Consider the following 16,530-nt stretch of genomic DNA (forward strand, 5'->3'; position numbering starts at 1 on the left):
TGCATTGACTCCTTTCTTCCCTTCTGGTCCCCCGGCAGAGCCCTCTGGCATCCCCTCTCCCTGGGCTGGAGGAGCTGGTATGACCTGAATTCCAGTGTTTGCAGGGAAAGATGCTCTCCACTTTCACCCGGGCCTCCACGCAGCCTGTGCTGCTCACAGCCCATGCCGGGGGAGCTGGGGCTCTTGGCTGTAAGAGCCGTCTGGGTCCTGTAATGCGGCTGGAGCAGCCTTCTACAGCTGGATGTGGTGAGTGAGGCCACACTTACGGCACATAGGGAGGAGAGGATTCTTTTTGCCATATTTGTCTTGGCATAGGCAGAGGAAAAGCTTTCATGCAGGCTCACCACTCTGCAGAACTCCCCCAGGGAGATGGGGGCTGACCATTCAAATGGGGGGTGGGTGGGGCAGCCATTTCAACCTGCAGCTGCCGTTGGCCTGTGGCACTGGGTAGCAAGGGAGCAGGCAATAATTGGTCAAATGCGACCCTACAGTACAGGTGTTGGGAGTCACTTGGTGGTGTAGGCTGATCATGGGGAGAATCAAATCCAGAACTGTTCAAACAAACAGCTTCATGGAATTCTGCTGTTCTTCTAATGTGTGTCCATTGTGTATGAAACCCACTCCAGGGGCGCATGAGCAAACGAGATCGGAATCTAGAAACAGCCGTCTCAATTGGGCTGCATTGTGAACATCCCCCGTGGGTCTGCTCCCCACCAAGACACAGAGGGCTAGGCAGCCACAGTCATCCCTCCATTTCCTCTTACCACCTGTGGCGGCAAGATGGAATGAGCAGTGTCCTCCTGCTACCCTTTGGTGGAATTTTCTTGCAGTTTCCTCTAGTCCCTTAGCTAGATTTAAATCCCAGAAAAATTCCCTGTTAATTTTAATTTTTGAAAAAATAATTGATTAAATTTCTCCTAGGTTCTTTGTATCATGATCTTAACCTAAAATGGTAAATTCAGTGTCCTTGGGGGCTTCACACCCTGTCGTCCTTGCCCCAAACTCATTCCACTCACAGCCAGAGCTGCTGTCTTTTGTCTTGGCGAGAGCCATTTGGTACTGTACACTTGTTTTGCAGTTCTTTTCTAAGAAGGCAAGATAATCCAGGGATACTCACCTGAAGCTGTATTTTGGTTGCTTGAGAAAGGAACTGTAGACCCCAAAGAACAGGCAATGACCAACCAGATGGAACTGGTCATTAGGGACACTGGCTGACTTGGACTTAAAGTTGGACCATCTTAAAATCCTCAGTGTCATCAGACAAGGATCCAAGACCAAAGACCACCTTGGTACCTGCTACCAGTGTGGCACCGAAGGCCAGTGCTACCTCCTCACCAAGGCCAGGGAGATCTGATCACGGGGCAGACGTGATTTCTGATACTGATCTCCCTTTTTCCAGAAGGAGAAGCTTCAGCCCTTCTTCTCTTCCCAGGAACTAAGCTTGCTTATAGGGCAGGGTCAAGTGATTCCAGCTCAATTTCCAGCTCCATACTGAAGAAATATGACACCCTCAGTGCCTACACCTGACATGGGGCAGTTGCCCTCATTGACATTGTCACTGGTACTGGCATCAGCACTGGCCGATGGAATGTCACTATGTCTCTGGCACTGCCTTAGGCATCAGTAGTGTCACACTCCGCATTGGTACACATCTTAGACGTTTGCCTCAAAGTTCAGCACCACCGCTCTTCTCCATCACCCCTCTCTAATTTCTGGTAGAGAACGTTGTTCTCTCCGTTCACACAGATCGGGGAGCCCTCTCCAAACCAGGGACGCTCACTTCAGAGCCCCAGCTTATCCACCTCAGTGGCTCAGCCTTATCATAACCAGCCTGGTCCCTGTTGGATATATTGGGGACTTCCATCCATGAGCTGAATTCCTTCCAATCAGTCACAAAAATGCAGCCAGTTGCACTCTCCTACTGCATCCTTTGCTCTTCCATGTTTGCTGTGGGGGTCTTGCAAAGACAATCTGCAGACAAAGAAGAGGCATGTCTTGAGCCTCCATCTCCCAAAAATCCATCATTGTCTTCTAACGAGGTGGTCTGCTCAGCTCCGAATCATTATAGAGCCTTCTAAGAGCTGCTATCTTGTGTAGCTGAGATCCTCAAAATAGAGACCTCAGTAACAAGACCAAGCTCACAATCTTTGACATATTACATTCTTCCTCAACTGCCAGAATAGCATTGCCAATGAACCATCTAAAACTCTGTGGGAGACACCAGCAACGTTAGTCCCAACTGCTAAAAAGCACCAAGTAGCACAAGGATTTTGAGCAATTTTGCACCCAACACCAGGATTATTAGTGGTCTCTGCAGTTCCCAAGGAGGCCGCACAAAGAGCACTCCAAAAGATAAGTACCCACGGAAATCCGATCTCCTGGGGAGGAAACCTGATCTGTCAGTGCCACTTCTGCTATGAATAGCAAACTACCAAGCTCAGTGTAGTAGAGAGAGAGCCTGGAGTACTGGGCCTGGTGCATGATCTGAGGCCTGAACCAGAGGCTGTGAACCAAAGTCAGGCCATGTATTAAAGCAGATCAGCATCTAGTACGTCAGCTTGGCAAAGTTGTTGCTAGTGTTCCAGGCAGTAGATATTTACATAAATATATTCCAGCTAGTACGGATACATCCCAATCTAGTACCAAGATAAGATGGTTTGACAAAATGATGAATAGGGATATTTTGTCCGAGATATCAGGAACAAGGGGAGGTAACAACCAGATGTCATGAAACCCATAAGGTGGTGTGTAAATTGCTTATCACAGTTGTTTGTCTCAGTCTATAAGTGTGAGGTACCTCGCCTGAACCCTTTGTGTATCCTATGGGACAGCAGAGATACTCGCTACTGACTGAGCTACTCCTTGCTACTGGGCACTTGTGTTAGTGGTCCTGGAACCATGGAGTCCGGGCACTGGGACTGTGCCTTGAGGGCAATAAACTTGGCCGAGTGACTTTGTCACCAAACTGTGCCTGTGGTTTTTCTTCTCCCCTAGTTGCTTTCTCCACCTTCTGAAATAAAAAAATGGTCTCTAGCACATTCCAAGAATATGTTGGATAATCTGTGCCCTGCTGTGTTTGTTTTCCCACCAGCTGCCTGGGTAACTCATGTCCCTCATCGCCACCGAGTCCTGGGCTTTGGATGATTTTGTTAGTTTAAAAAAAAAACCTCGTCCACCTCTTCTTCCTGGCTGGTGATCTAGAGGAGACCCTACGATGGCATCACCCTTGTGTTTTACCCCTTTTCTCCTTACTCAGAGACTTTCAACAAGTCTATTTCCGTCTCAACCTCAGTGCAAGTATGTACATGTTTGATATACAAGACAACGCCTTCCTTTTTCCCCTGCCTGTCCTTCCTGAGCAAGCTGTACCCTTCTGTACCAATATTCCAATCGTGTATTATCCCACCAAGTCTCTGGTGCCAATTACGTCAGTTGTGTTTTATTCACTAGCATTTCTGTAGCCAGTCTTCCACTCCCAAATGGCCTGCAGTCCCACTGCCTTCCATTGGAGCTTGGCCTGAGCAAGGAGTGCAGGTTTGGGCCATATTGCAGCAATAGGAGATGCTACTGTGCCCTCCTTTATTACGTTCCCACCATGGCTTTTCCACACCCAGCCCAGGACCCAAGCACCATCTCTCTGTGTGGGCTGTCCCTGCAGTTACTTACCTGAAGCTCAGGTCAAACAAGGTCAAGGTGTAGGTTATTATTTTTCTGTGAATAACTGTAATCACCATCTGATACAAGTCCAAAGTGGGGTTTGTCCCCTCCTCCCTACACCTTACAGCTGTGCAAAAACGGGAACTGGAGCAGAATGCAGTGGCTGTGTCCGAAGAGGGGCATCTCGCTGGGACTGTGTGACACCAGTGCTCTGGGATCTCCAGTGGCTTTCACTCCAGGTGAAGTTCAAGGTGTTGGTTGTGACCTATAAAGCCCCAATCTGTCTGCCATGGCCTTTCTGAGGAACTGTCTCTCTCTCTGGGCCAGACGGCCACAGCTGCAGGCCCCTCTCTTTTGTGAGAGGATCCATTTGATGGGGCAGCTGTGAGGGCTCCTGTGCTCTGGAATTTGCTCCCTGCCTCGGTCAGTCACAGAGGCAATGTGTGTGTCCCCGCAGCAGGGCCCAGGTGGGTGGCAGTCTGCTGCCACCCCAGCTGCTGGGGACAGGGAAAAAGAGAGCGAGCCAGAAACATGATGGGGGGGGGGGGGAGCAGAGGGGACTCTGGCTTGCTCACCCCTGTCCCGATCTGGACCCTGCTGCAGGGAGAGGGGATGAGTGAGCCGAACTACCACTCTCTCCCCGCACAGCTGAGCCCAGGCTGCCTTCCAGCCAGGCTCTTTGAGGCAGATACAGCTCTGTCCCGCTCCCCCCCATCCAGCTGGCAGGGGGGCAGCCAAAGATGGGGGGGAGTACACAGGAAGAGAAGGGAGAGTCCCTCTCCCTCCTCACCCCCAGCAGGCCAATCTGGGGGGGCACTTGATCCCCTCCATACTCCACCGCATTGCTCAGCACTTTCAAAACAGAGTAGGTTTTATTAGTCAAGTGGAACAGAGTGTTAGATGTCCTTAGAATAGAGAAATAAAGGTTAAAGCTTTCTCCATTCTGGTCAACCCAGAGCAATTCACCCGCCAAACTCCAGCGAACACCATTTTCAGGCTCTGTGTCCCTCTCTGACTTCCTTCCTTAGTCAGTTCCCAGGTAAGAGAGTTCCCAGCCTCTTCCAGAAGCCAGCTCTTATCCTCCACCTCACCCTTCTCAGTTCTTTGTTCTTGAGCTGGGGTCACTCATCGAATCATAGAATATCAGGGTTGGAAGGGACCTCAGGAGGTCATCTAGTCCAACCCCCTGCTCAAAGCAGGACCTAATCCCCAACTAAATCATCCCAGCTAGGGCTTTGTCAAGCTGGACCTTAAAAACCTCTAAGGAAGGAGATTCCACCACCTCCCTAGAAAAAGTTTGTTTTACTGACCAGGAATCAAACCCAGGCCTTAGCAGTGAGACTGCTGAATTTTAACCACTACACCCCAAGGGAGATCAACTACACTGGAACCTCACTAGAATGTGGGATTTGGGATCCATGCATGGTCCTGCGTTAATGCGGGGACCGTGTTAAAATGAATTCCAATTAAAGTAACTAAATTTGGGATCTATGGCCGCGACTGTGTTTTATGCGAATTCTCGCTATATAGACACGCATTCTAGCAAGGGTCCAGTGTATTTGGTGGTGCCCTAATGAGCTAATTAGGGCACTGCCAAACAGCCATTTGGCAGCACAGGAAGAGATTTTGGGGACAGCGGCGGGTGGGGGCCTTGGGGAGGGAATGGAGTGGGGGTGGGAAGAGGGAGAGTGAGGGTGAGGCCTTGGAGGAGGGGACAGAGTGGGGGTGAGAAGAGGCAGGGAAGGGCCTCAGGGGAGGGGGCAGAGTGGGGGTGAGAAGAGGCAGGGAAGGGCCTCGGGGTAGGGGGCAGAGTGGGGCCAGGAAGAGGTGGAGCGAGGGTGAGGCGTCAGGGAAGGGCTGGAGTGGGGGCAGGGCCTCAGAAAGGGTCGGGGGTGTAGCACCCCCAGGGAAAAGTTAAACTCAGACCTATGGGGTCACTTGCTCCGCTGGGGAATCCCATGCGTTCTCAGAGCTTGCATTGTCTCACTTTCCCTGCCCTCTAGTTGATCTTAACGACTCTTCATGCTACCCAGACAGGGAGGTGATGCACACACCCATGTCTCTTAACCTGCTATGAGAGCAAACTTAATCCTCCCCTCTCCCCGCGAGACAGCCGTGCAACGTGTAGGGGAAACAAAGGCACACAAAACATTCTCACTTTGTCACAAGTCATGTATCCATTGCTCCATTGTCTTGCCTGGGAGTAGGGGGATTGATGTCAGACTGACAGGTCAGTAATTACCTGGGTCATCCTGTTTACCCTTTTTTGCTTTCTTCCAGCCTTCCAGAGCTTCCTCAATCTTCAAAGACTTATTGAAAATCAACATTAACGGTCCAACAAACTCCCCAGCGGCCCCTCAGCCGGCTCTGTACAGAGGACACCTGAGTACCAGTTACAAGTAAGCATTTATTGTGACATGCTGCAGTGTCAGGGTGTGGCAGGGGAGGGGGTTATTGTGACACGCTGCAGCCTCAGGTGTATATGTGTGTGGAGGGGGTTATTGTGACATGCTGCAGAGTTGGGGCTGTGTGGGGGAGGGCTTATTCTGAGATGTTACTTTGTCAGTGTATGTGTTTGTATCATTGTGAGACATTGCAGTGCCAGTTACTATGAGATGCTCTATTGTGTGTGTGTTTTGTGTTGTGGATGTTGCATTGTGGGTGTTTAGGGGGGTTATTGTGAAATTCAGCTGTGTCGGTGACCATGTTGTTTAGTGTGAGATGCTGTAATGTCACTGTTTGTACTGGTTATTACAGTGCTGCATTTGGTAACTGTGTGTATATGGGTGGGAGGGGGAGTTATTGTGGATGCTTCTGTGTAGACGTGAGTCTGCGGTTTTTGAGCTGCTGCAATGTCACATTGTGTGCTGATTATTGTGAGAAAGCCAGAGTAGGGCCCAGGTTAAAGTGAGACGCCAGGCTGAGAACAGGGTGTGTGCGTGTGTCGGGGGGGGGAGGGGGGGAGTGTTATTGTGAGGTGTGGGGCTGGGCACAGTGTAGGGGGTAGAAGGGGTGTTGTGAGATGCGGGGGTAGTAGTGTGAACTGCAGGCTGGACACAGTGCAAGACAGTTTCTCTCAACCTTCCCAGACAACTATGCCCCTTTCAGGAGTCTGATTTGTCTTGTGTCCCCCAAGTTTCACCTCACTTAAAATCTACTTGCCTACAAAATCAGACATAAAAATACAAAAGTGTCACAGCCCCACTGTTACTGAAAAACTGCTGACTTTCTCATTTTCCATAGAATTATAAAATAAATCCACTGGAATATAAACATTGTACTTACCTTTCAGTGTGTAGTACATAGAGCAGTATAACCAAGTCATTGTCTGTATGAAATTTTAGTTTGTACTGACTTCACTAGTGCTATTTATGTAGCCTGTTGTAAAACTAGGCAAAGCTCTAGATGTCGATGTACCCCCTGGAAGTCCTCTACGTACCCCCGGGGGTACGTGTACCCTTAGATGAGCACCACTGGGCTAAGGTATTGGGGTGGGGGTGCTTATGAGATGTCGGGCTGGGCACAGTGTTGGGGGTGCAGAGGTCTGTGAGGACCAGGCTGAGTATAGTGGGGAGGAGAGGAAAGGGGTTTTTTGAGGTGCCAGGCTGGGTACGGAGTGGGAGGCGGGGGTAGTGGTGGTGAAGTAAAGGTTGGGTACCGCACAGTGAGTGGGAATGGGGATTACCGTGAGGTGCTGGGCTGTATATTGTGTGAGGAGGAGCGGTTCTTGTGAGGTGTAGAGCTGGGTAAGGTGGTGGCGGTTGGGAGGGGTTCTCATGCCATGCTGGGCTGGGTACGGCGGGGGTCGCGGGGGAGGGGTTACCGTGCCATGCTGGGCTGGGTACGGCGGGGGTCGCGGGGGAGGGGTTATTGTGCCACGCTGGGCTGGGTACGGCGGGGGTCGCGGGGGAGGGGTTACCGTGCCACGCTGGGCTGGGTACGGCGGGGGAGGGGTTATTGTGCCACGCTGGGCACAGAGTGTGGGGTAGGTGGTATTGTGAGGTTCCATGATTAGAGCCCTACCAAATTCAGAGTCCATTTTGGTCAATCTCACAGTCATGGATTTTTAAAATCATAAATTTCATGGTTTCAGCTATTTAACCCTGAAATTTCACAGTGTTGTCGTGGTCGGGTCCTGACCCAAAAAGGAGATGGGGGGGGGGGGGGTTAGCAAGATTACTGTAGGGGCAGTCACGGTGCTGCTGCCCTTCCTTTTGTGCCGCTGCTGGCAGCAAAGCTGCCTTCAGCGCTGGGAGGCTGGAGAGCGGCGGCTGCTGGCGGGAGCCCAGCTCCGAAGGCAGAGCCCTGCCAGCAGCAGCGCAGAAGTCAGGATGGCAGGATCTGGTGTCGCCACCCTTCCTTCTGCCCTGCTGACAGCGGAGCTGGGCCCTCAGTCAGCAGCTGCCGCTCTCCGGCCACCCAGCTCTGAAGGCAGTGCAGAAGTAAGGGTGGCAATACCATGGCACCCCTAAAATAACCTCGTGACCCCCCTGCAACTCCCTTTTTGGGTCAGGACCCCAATCTGAGAAATGCTGGTCTCCCCTGTGAAATCTGTATAGTTTAAGGTAAAAACACACAAAAAACCAGATTTCATGGTCTACGACACGTTTGTCATGGCTGTGTATTGGGCAGGGCCCTATCCATGAGAAGTACCACCTGGGGTGGGGGGGTTGCTCGTGAGAAGTCCAGCTAAGCAGGCTGCGGAGCCTGCATCTGTGTCCTTACCTGGGCACCCCTTGTGTCTGTGCAGTCTCGGAGAAGTGTGAATGCCCAAGCAGGCCAATCCAGGCAGCCCCTACAGCGATTGTTGCCACGCTGGCCTTTCTCAATGTGTGCGCCCTCTCCATCCTGCTCCTGGCAGCAGCCTTCGTCCTACGCCCGGCTAGGGGGCAAAGGTGAGTGACTGCTGCAGTAATCCCACATCATCGACACTAGGATGGAGCTGGTAACGCCATGGGCCCTACCTCCACGCACTGGACGGTGCTGGACGCCGAGCCCTGGGCGTGCCAGCACCTTGAAGACCTTTGATAGGGTAAGTCCACTGGGTTCCTATTAACCATTCCAGTACTGGGCCTGGCTGAAAGGAAAGGGACCAGGGACCCAGAGTCTTCCCCAGGTAAAGTTCTTCTGTCATAGCAGCTCGACAGTGTGTATTTCTGGGAATTAGCATCACCCCCCACGCAGCCCCTCTTTGTTAATGAGTATATTTTGTTTTTAAGGCTACCCAGCAAGGAAGCTAACAACCCCCCTGCTGTCACGTAAGTCACAAACAGACAGTGTTAATGGCAGTAAGTATGGCTAGAGCAGGGGAAGGAGAATCCTCTCTCTTCCTAGGAACTGTGATTTCAGGCCCTGGCTGCAGAGTCCAAGCTGGCACAGGCTGATGGAAAGGGACTGACTTCATACAATCAGACTGCAGGTGGTAGAGATCTTTAGCTTGCAATCTCAGGTCAGCGCCAAGCACCTGTGGTGTTCAGTGTATAATAAATACCTCCAGATAGGCAGAGAGGAAAGATCTGGGTCACAATCTTGTCCCTCTCTTGGCGGCCAGGCTGGGATTATTCCCTGCAGCACACTTTCTAGTGCATTGTTTCAAGCCCCAAGCAATGGAGTTTCTGTGGAGAGGTTATTCCCTGTCCTCCCGCTCAGGAAGTTCTTCCCAAGTTTACATTTTCTTGCTTAGTTCTAGCGCATTCCTTCTAATTAACCCCTCTTGTGCCCCCAACTACTTCCCCATCACCACCTCCAGGGTTCACACCTTTCAGGTGTTTCTTACTTCCCCTTTAGGCTATGTCTACACTACGGCTTATGTCATCATAACTTATGTCACTCAAGGTGGGCAACAAACCATGCTCCTCAGCGACATAAGTTACCCCAGTGTAAGCGCCGGTGTTAAGACACCGTCGTCTTAAAGCAGCTACATTAGAGAGCGTCCCCTTAGTTGTTGCTTAGCAGCATAATTTACTTGTAGTCTTTCCCCTGAACAGAGTCGCTGCAGCATAGTGACCTGTGGTGTTTCAGCTGAGTGTACTCATCCACACTGGGAGAGCGTTCAGTCAGCTCAGTTATCGCAGGTCACAGAGGATGGACTGCTGCTGTAGTTGGGACAGGGCTGTGGGCTTGGGGCTAGGCTGGGATACATTGCATCGTTGCTTATGGGGCTCTCTATGAGGCTGCTGAACCAAATCCCCCTTCACCCCAGGATCGGGGAGAAGGAATAGGTTTGGGGCTGATACTTGTCTCCTTGTCCACTGTAATCTGCAGCATCCTGGCTGGCTTTGTGGTATACGGGGATTCTGGGCAGGTGGAAAGAGGGGTTTGGGGCTGGTGTTGCTGACACTGAACACTGCAGCTCCTCTTCTCCACCAAGGACTCCTCACTCTCTGAGCCACCTGCTCTTGCTCCAGTGAATTGAGGAACTTTAACTGATTGTCCCCTGGGGACCCCAGCAGAAATGCCTGTTTGTCTCTAGAAATCGGTGCAGCTGGGGTAGTTTTGGGGCCTTTTGAATTTTCTATGTGGTTTTTGTTTGGTTTCTCTTCAGACATTTTGAATAGTAGGAAGCCTTTAAATTTGGGCTCTGTCTGCAGTTTGTCCTTGTCAGGCCTACTTTCCACTGCTGACCGATATCTTTCTAAAAACTGTCTCTCTGCAGTGGGGAGATGGTTCAACCTGTTGATTTTAGTACACTCTTTAGCTGCTATTCACGTTCTAACTGAAAGTCGATGGGCCATGCGTAGAAACCTGACTGATGCATTGGGCTGGGAGCACATACAAGCCTGACTGATGCATGGAGTGGGCTGGGTGCATATCAAACTTTCTCCATCGGGTGCTACGTTTTCTGTGGGATTTTATCCTATAGCAGACAATCCCTTGTGTACAGCTGCTGAAAGACAAAAGTTGCTGGATTTTTACCATCATAGGTCCATCCTCTCCATGCCCAAATCACAGCCTCAAATAAGCATTTAAAAACATAGGCAATTAATACGCAAAAGCATTATTGTGAAAGAGTTAAGTGTAACTGCACATGCAACGTGCTTGAACCAAAACCACAAATGCAAGGCAATTAAAAGTTGAGCCATCTAACAGTACATACCCTCTACTTCTGCCAGCACAGACCCACACCTGACCATTACCACAACTACTGTGCACCAGAGGTCGTGTACCACAGCTTTAACTCTCTCCCCCGGGGATCCCAGGCTTCCATCACCCCTCTCCACGCTAGCCATGACCAAGGTGCCGCCTCTCAGCACAACCAACTACAACAAACACCCACAACTGCTAATGTTGAGGAAAAATTAGCTAGGATAGGGGAGGTGTTTAAAACGGGGAAAGTGGGGCAGAGTTAAGGTTGCAGTGCATGGTCTGTGGTGTACCGCTGTTGTAGTAATGATAAGTTGTGTGCTGTAGTGTATAGGAATTGGGTAGATTCCTTTTAATGATTTGGGAGCTCTCTGTCTTCTATTGCACAAGTCCCCAGAACCTGACAGAGCCGCAGTGTAAGGCCTGGAAGTTTGTGTATAGTTAGTAAACACAGTTATTTAGAATCCAACAGTTTGCATGTGATTTCCTCGCATTGTTCATGTTGTGTAAAGAACAAGGACACAGCATGTGCGTGTGGGTGGAGGAGCCAAGGGCGTGTCCCAGTAGGTGGCTTAACTATTATTTCCTTAGGCTTGTGTCAGGCATGTGTGTATAGCAACCAACACTGCTTCGGCCAAGCTTTTGTGTTTGGATTCAGTGCGGCGCCTGTGTGCTTATGCTTTACAGATCAGATCCTGGTCCCAAAGAGTCTAAATTCTCCTTAGGCTTCAGGTTTCTTTTGCATATCTGCTGTATGAGCCCTGGGCAGTGGGGAAAAGTCTGAGGGAGGATGGGTGGGGGGAATATGGAGGGTCAATGTGTGACCTCTGCCTTATGAGTCAGCTGAAGTACTAAGCTGTGAGGGACCCCTCTTGGCCAGCTAGCTAGGCTCAGGGGAGCTGCCCCCCAGAGCCTGAGGGAGGGAGGTGGGAGACAGGAGTTTCCTGCAGCTCTGTGTCACCCTTCTTATCCCTGCTAACTTGGCTGAGCTGGCAGTCTGCGTGTGTGAGGTCCTTCAGCTGGCAGGAGAGAGAATGGGATGGCACAACAGGATGGCAACTAGGAGTCTGGTGCCTGCTGCAGTGGGTTATGCTGCCCCATGGGGTGCAGCAAGTTGGAGAGAAAGAGGTGGGATGGGACCCCCCTGCTTGGTGTGGGCTGGGGCACTGAGACCTGTGTGTGTTATTTCAGACCCCGTCCCGAGAGTGTGTACATGGATCCCAGTGAGCTGCACCCAGGACCCAAGTGAGTGGGAAGAACAAGAGATGGGGAATCTCCTATGCCAAGGATTTTATAAACTTTGGCGTTTGTCATTTTCTGCTTCTTTGTGATGGATACAGGGGCCCAGAGTGGCCCATTCCAAAAAGGCAGGAGAGTTCGGGTTGTTTTTTCTCTTAGCAATATCCTGAGTGTCAGTCTGGCCTGCCTGACTGCTGGAGGAGCCCCTGGCTGGTGTGGGAGTGGGGTGCAGGGTGCCACTGAGGATGGGTAGAGGGGGCACCTGCCCCCCTTGAGTTTCATACCACATCACAGTGGAGTGCAAACAGGAAAGTGAATAGTTGCTCCGCACTCTCACCAGAGGAACCCAAAGCTCTTAGTTCTGGGCTGAGATTATGAAGTTGCTGTTGGCACAGGGCTCTCCCCGAGCAGCTGGACCAGCAGCTCCCCTCATCCCCTGGCTCTAGGCTGTGGGAAATGTTTCCCCGGCTGTGTTGGCTGCTCCATGCCCAGGAGCGGGCGAGCTGTGTTCTGTATAACTGGGGGTATCTGCTGAGCTGTGCCTCCCCTGGAGGGTTGTCATAAATATAAAGGGAAGGATAAACACCTTTAAATCCCTCCTGGCCAGAGGAAAAACCCTTTCACCTGCAAAGGGTTAAGAAGCTAAGACAACCTCACTGGCACCTGACCAAAATGACCAATGAGGAGGCAAGATACTTTCAAAGCTGGGGGGGGGACACACACAGGATTCTCTCTATCTGCGTGTTGCTTTTGCCAGGACCAGAGCAGGAATGCAGGTCAGAACTCCTGTAAAAAGTCAATAAGTAATCTAGCTAGAAACGCGTTAGATTCTGTTTTGTTTAAATGGCTGAGAAAATAAGCTGTGCTGAATGGAATGCAGATTCCTGTTTTTGTGTCTTTTTGTAACTTAAGGTTTTGCCTAGAGGGATTCTCTATGTTTTGAATCTGATTACCCTGTAAGGTATTTACCATCCTGATTTTACAGAGGTGATCCTTTTACTTTTTCTTTAATTTAAATTCTCCTTTTAAGAACCTGATTGCTTTTTCATTGTTCTTAAGACCCAAGGGTTTTGGTCTGTGTTCACCTATGCAAATTGGTGAGGATTTTTATCAAGCCTTCCCCAGGAAAGGGGGTGTAGGGCTTGGGGGAATTTTGGGGGGAAAGATGTTTCCAAGTGGGCTCTTTCCCTGTTATATTTGTTAGACGCTTGGTGGTGGCAGTAATAAGGCCCAGGGACAAAAGGTAAAATAGTTTGTACCTTGGGGAAGTTTTAACCTAAGCTGGTAAAAATAAGCTTAGGGGGTTTTTCATGCAGGTCCCCACATCTGTACCCTAGAGTTCAGAGTGGGGAAGGAACCTTGACAAGGGTCTACCCCACTGGGACTTGGGTTGGGACTTGTATGGCTTTGTCTGCACCCAGGATCCGATCTCTTTGCTATGCGAGTCTAATGAGGTTTCCAAATGCCCCCTCCAGCTGGGTGACTGATAGCCTGTGCGCCGATTAGAAACCCATTTTGATTTCCACCAGGCTGCACCTAACACCCAGCTGCTAATTTTCCTGCAATAATTACAGGAAAATTATCTGTAAGTGGGCCTGCCCGTCCCCTGCCAGCTCCTGCAGCCAGCAGCAGGGCTAGCAGTCCCGTGACCAGAGGGGCACTCAAAGCACTTTATGTGGGTAAATAGCTCCCTGTTACCCAGCTGATAGGCTGAGAGCCAGGATAGAGCAGTTCTAGCTAGCCTTGGCGAAGAGAAGAAACTTGTTGAGTGCTGATCTCTTTAAGTCTTTCCCACAAAGCTGATCAGTTTTATTTTCAGTGTAATAGTCAATGCTTCCCTTATACAAGTCAGTTGCTCAGCTGCTGATGGAAATCAGAGGAAGTTATTGTACAGACCTCTGCTTCTCAATCAGAAAATAAAAATGTTTTCTTCCTTGAATTAGTCTATGTACTCATGGGCTATTTTTGGCACAATTCCTGTAGGGCTCTTAATCCTACAAGGTTGTTACAGTCTTGGAACAGGACTCTTTACTAACTTCCTTAATATTTCAGAGTGTAGTAGAAATGATATTGTTTAGATGGTTATTTTCTAAATAACATTTAAGACCTATAGTGCCACAAGATGTTTTCATTAAAGCATGGTTAAGAATCATCCAGTCTGGTCACTGTAGATACATACTCAAGATTTCTATGTTACATTATACGACTGAACAGTTTCCAGTGGTCAAAACAGGCTTTTAGATCAGTCGTTTGTAAATGCAAGTTCAATTTTTAAATTTGTTTCTATTAGGGCTGTCAAGCAATTTAAAAAAATTAATTGTGATCAATCGCGCTGTTAAACAATAATAGAATTCCACTTTTTAAAATATTTTTGCATGTTTTCTACATGTTCAAATATATTGATTTCAGTTACAACACAGATTACAAGTATTTGCACTGTAAAAAAACAAAAGAAATAGTATTTTTCAATTCACTGAATACAAGTACTGAAGTGCAATCTCTTTATCATGAAAGTTGAACTTACAAATGTACAATTATGTACAAAAAACTGCATTCAAAAATAAAACTATATAAAATTTTAGAGCCTGCAAGTCCACGTGGTCCTACTTCTTGTTCAGCCAATCACTCAGCCAAACAAGTTTGTGTACATTTGCAGGAGATAATGGTACCTGTTTCTTATTTACAATGTCACCTGGAAGTGAGAACAGCGTTCTCACGGCACTGTTGTAGCTGGTGTCGCAAGATATTTATGTGCCAAATGCGCTAAAGATTCATATGTCCCTTCATGCTTCAACCACCATTCCAGGGGACATGCGTCCACGCTGCTAACGGGTTCTGCTCGATAACAATACAAAGCAGAGCTGACCGATGTATGTTCATTTTCATTATCTGGGTCAGATGCCACCAGCAAAAGGTTGGTGGTTCGGGTTCTGTAGTTTCTGCATCAGAGTGTTGTTCTTTTAAGACTTCTGAAAGTGTGCTCTACACCTCGTCCTTCTCAGATTTTGGAAGGCACTTCAGATTCTTAAACCTTGGGTCGAGTGCTGTAGCTATCTTTAGAAATCTCACATTGGTACCTTCTTTGCATTTTGTGAAATCTGCAGTGAAAGTGTTCTTAAAATGAACAACATGCGCTGGGTCATCATCCGAGACTGCTATAACATGAAATATATGGCAGAATGCGGGTAAAGCAGAGCAGGGGACATACAATTCTCCCCCAAGGAGTTCAGTCACAAATTTAATTAACTTTTTTTTTAACGAAGCATGGAAGCATGTCCTCTGGAATGGTGGCTGAAGCATGAAGGGGCATACAAATGTTTAGCATATCTGGCACCTAAATACCTTGCAATGCCAGCTACAAAAGTGCCATTCAAATGCTTGTTCTCACTTTCTGGTGACATTGTAAATAAGAAGAGGGCAGCATTATCTCCTGTAAATGTAAACAAACTTGTTTCTCTTTGCGACTGGCTGAACAAGAAGTAGGACTGAGTGGACTTGAAGGCTCTGAAGTTTTACATTGTTTTGTTTTTGAGTGCAGTTAAGTAACAAAAAAATCTACATTTGTAAGTTGCACTTTCACGACAGAGATTGCACTACAGTACTTGTATGAGATGAAATGAAAAAACACTATTTCTTGTTTATCATTTTTACAGTGCAAATATTTGTAATAAAAAATAATATACACTTCGATTTCAATTACAACACAGAATACGATATATATGAAAATGTAGAAAACATCCAACATATTTAATAAATTTCAACTGGTATTCTATTGTTTAATAGTGTGATTAAAACTGCAATTAATCACAATTAATTTTTTTGAGTTAATTGCATGAGTTAACTGCGATTAATCGACAGCCCTAGTTTTTATGTTTTCAATCTTCACGCGTTGAGTACCTTCAACTGAAGTGTGTTTGCATTTGTGCAGGAGAAATATCAAATGCATTGTATAAATAGATTACAATATTTAAGACTTTATTTCTAATTACATATTAACTTAATAAGAAAAGAAAACACATTGCTATTGAAAAAAGGTGTTAACGTTAGCTACTGGAAATGCACCTTCAGGTGTCTTACAGCTGATAGGAAACCCATGTTGGCCAATCTATTGTAATATTTTCTTTCCAGTTATCACTTTAAAAGCTTGTGTCAAAAGGAATTTGTTCTCTAATTTTTTAGTTATTCCATGTTTGAAAGGAAACTCAACTACTTTAGACTGCATAACTTTTTAAGGAGAAATGAGATATACAAATTAAGAGTGTATATATTTGCTTGTTTATAATTTTCCAGAAGGTAATATAAATGAAAATAAAAAAAGTCTGTGGGTCCTTGAGGGTGATGTTGCAAGGACAATGATATTGAGCAAATATTCTGCATGAATTTTATTTACCAGTTAAAGTGATTAGTTCTTGTATTAAGGTTCCAAAACTGGTACCTCAAAGATTGGGATTGGGAATATCGTGCTGTGTTATCTCCTGATTGTTCTAAACTTACATATAAACTTAAAATATGGCTTTACTTGGTGTTTGTATATATAGTTTTCTTTCTTTG

The 16,530-nt window shown here is 47.9% G+C and overlaps 1 long non-coding RNA gene across 1 annotated transcript; it reads left to right on the forward strand.

Moving 5' to 3' along the window:
* The first annotated feature begins 3,771 nt into the window (after positions 1-3,771).
* On the forward strand, positions 3,772-8,884 carry LOC144276047 (uncharacterized). The gene is made up of 3 exons (XR_013348184.1): positions 3,772-3,896; positions 5,938-6,056; positions 8,408-8,884. It is a non-coding gene; the product is annotated as an uncharacterized LOC144276047 (long non-coding RNA).
* Positions 8,885-16,530: the final 7,646 nt, after the last annotated feature.

The sequence above is a fragment of the Eretmochelys imbricata genome, chromosome 16 (genome assembly GCF_965152235.1).
Source record: "Eretmochelys imbricata isolate rEreImb1 chromosome 16, rEreImb1.hap1, whole genome shotgun sequence".
NCBI classification, from domain to species: Eukaryota; Metazoa; Chordata; order Testudines; family Cheloniidae; genus Eretmochelys; species Eretmochelys imbricata.